The following is a 3,161-nucleotide window of genomic DNA, read 5'->3' on the forward strand; positions in this document are numbered from 1 at the left end:
TCAAACACTATCATCTCACAGAGATTTCAATTCAGAGAAAAGAAATATTGCCTCTATCACAACTGTTTAATTTGTTACTTGACCAACTCTTCAGTGTCTTTTTCTGGGACATTGAGACAGTTTGATGAGTCTGTTGACATGAACCTGACGTAATTCTAATGGCCTATACATCAGCTGGAACACTTCTATACATGCTCTCATCGTGGAAACTCCATAGACTAAAACCACTTCTGTTAGAATGCAGGATTCCCCTGAATTAAACTCCTGATTTGTCTACACTGAAACCAAAAGTCAAAACAATAGTGTTTGGTCTGTTGTCAAACTCAGCAGCATAAACATTATATCCATTACCACCCTAGGTGTCCTGCCAGGCACTGAATTGCAGGCACATACCTTCTTGGCAATTTTGCACTTCGGCCACTGTTCCAAATGACTTTTTGACCTTTCTTCAAAAAAAGACACCTTTACAGTACTAACCCATATATATCTGCCTCTCCATTAAAACCCAAATCTCAAATGACAAACTGGAGTTTGTGAGGAGCAGATTGCTCCCCGTTACTATTATGAAAGGAGGGAACTCCACATTTCTGAGAGGTGATTTCAATCAGTACTCCTTAAGAAATGCCAAACCGTACTTCATTATGACAGTTCTGTCACAGCATGGAGCTATCAGGGAAAGACAACTGCATCCCCTTTTCACAACAGTCAGCTGCCACCGTCTGAAATGTAAAGGTGTTGACAGCTGCTGTATAAGGTAAGTGTAATGTTAGATGCTGGGAGGGTTGATGCTAGATAATAGGGGGCCTAGGGTTCGAGATATGTAGGGTGCTAGGAATAGGATGACTGGTGAGTAGGGGATAGGTTGTCAGGTGAGAACAAAGCAGGGTGCCAGGGTGAAGGTGGCAAGTTGGCCAGGTAAGCACTGCAGTGTTTATGGTAGGTCTGGGTCAGTGGGAGAAATCGGGGAGGGTGGGTTTTAGGTCTGAGGATTTCTGGTTCATGGTTGGCGGGGGGGCAGTGCCGAGACTCAAGTTGTGTCTGGCAGTAGGGGTGGGTCCGGTCTGAGGATGTTGGGAATCTAGCAGTGGAGGGATGAGAGAGAATAGGAAGTATGCCAGGAACGGGTGTCAGATCATGTTAAGTATGGGGGAAATAGTTCGGAATGTCAGTGTTAAGTATGGGGGAAATTTAAGAGTTACTCAGGAGTTAATACATATATGACAGTCTAACATTTTCTCTGTAACTATTTATGTAATTTAATTGGAACCCTCGAAAGAGAGTGGTTTAAATGGAGACTTTCAGAGGTTCTAGGTAAAGAGGAAAATGTCCAGTGAAATCTTAATTTCCAGGCAATTCCTTTGGAGTCAGCTACAGTGAAGTTTCCTTCATACCGCAACTCCCAACTACTCTGAAATAACGACTGTCTGGTCAGTAGAAAATCTGGACTGATATATTTATAGTACACACCTTTTATCACCACACAAACACCCAATAATCCACTTTGTTTTCATTTAGGGGATCAGAAAAACATTAAGGGAGATTTTAATAGGAGAATGAAGCAACAGCCTCTGTTTAACTCCCAGAGATAAAAGACATATGTCCTGAAGGGACAACAGACAGAAAGCAGAAAGAAATTCAAACAACAAAGCAAGTAGGTCAAATATGAAAAGTAGTTGTAGAGAACCAGAAATTAGAAAAAGTTTCAAAAGGAGTGCACGGGGCGGCACAGTGGTTAGCACTGCTGCCTCACAGCGCCAGAGACCCGGGTTCAATTCCCTCCTCAGGCACTGACTGTGTGGAGTTGGCACATTCTCCCCGTGTCTGCGTGGGTTTCCTCCGGGTGCTCCGGTTTCCTCCCACAGTCACAAAGATGTGCAGGTCAGGTGAATTGGCCATGCTAAATTGCCCGTAGTGTTAGGTAAGGGGTAAATGTAGGGGAATGGGTCTGGGTGGGTTGTGCTTCAGTGGGTCGGTGTGGACTTGTTGGGCCGAAGGGCCTGTTTCCACACTGTAAGTAATCTAATCTAATCTAATGGTAGAAGGAATAAGACGCTTGGAAGATCAAGAAAGAAAACAGTGGGGAAAGTGAGGGCCCATGAATGAAGGGGATTCCTTCTGGTGTACAGGGACTGTTAGCCTGTAAATCCCCTCAGTGTTCTCCCTGCTCACATTAGCATGACTCACTCACATCAGCACTCTTTCACTTTCAGTTGGCGGTGGAAGAAGTTTCAAGACATTGCTAACATTCACTAGAAGCAGACACTCCTATACATTCCAGAGCATATACACAGTTATGTTTTTCAGTCAATCCTCAATGTTTCCCCAGCAGGCTCATCATCTTATTCCTATTATGGGTGGCATGCTGGCTCAGTGGTTAGCAGTGCTGCCTCATAGCAGCAGGGATCTGGGTTCAATTCCAGCCTCAGCTGACTGTCTGTATGGAGTTTGCATATTCTCTCCATGGCTGCATGGGTTTCCTCCCACAGCCCAAAGATGTGCAGGTCAGGTGAATGGGCCATGCTAAATTGCCCAAGGTGTCAAGTGCATTAGTCAGAGAGAAATGTAGGGGAATGGGTCTGGTGGATTACTCTTTGGAGGGTAAATGTGGACTTGTTAGGCCGAAGGGCCTGTTTCCATTCTGTAGGGGTTCTAATCTAATCTATTATTTTAGCCTCAGGAAAATATGATTTGCAGGAGTATAGGTTAGATCAAGACTCCTCTGTTCCTACTGCAAATCCTGAATGGGAATCTGAACAGATTTTAAACAACTCGGCTATATCAATCAAACTACACCACCTGATTCCACTGATAGCTCCCAACACAACTCCAATCACACAGACAGTTCCCAGGAGTGAGCTGGAGAGAGAAAGGAAGCCAGTGGTTAGGAGGGGATACCAGAGGGATGTGGGCTGGGAGGAAGGAAAGGATATTGCGTGGAGGAGTGTGTTTGTGTGTGTGCAGGGACGAAAGGGGGTGGGGGAAATCAAGTGGTCTGGAGTGCAGCAGCAGAGGGAGAAAGAGGAGTCAGTGCACATCAGGGGAGAGAGGGAAGGTAGATGTGGGGAGAGGAAAGAGTAAATGCGTGCAGGTAAAGGGAAAGGGTGAGGTGGGAGGGCGAAGCTGGGGTATGTGGAAGTAGAGGCTGGAGGTAGGTACAAGAC

Source organism: Chiloscyllium plagiosum, chromosome 37, assembly GCF_004010195.1.
Source record: "Chiloscyllium plagiosum isolate BGI_BamShark_2017 chromosome 37, ASM401019v2, whole genome shotgun sequence".
NCBI lineage: Eukaryota > Metazoa > Chordata > Chondrichthyes > Orectolobiformes > Hemiscylliidae > Chiloscyllium > Chiloscyllium plagiosum.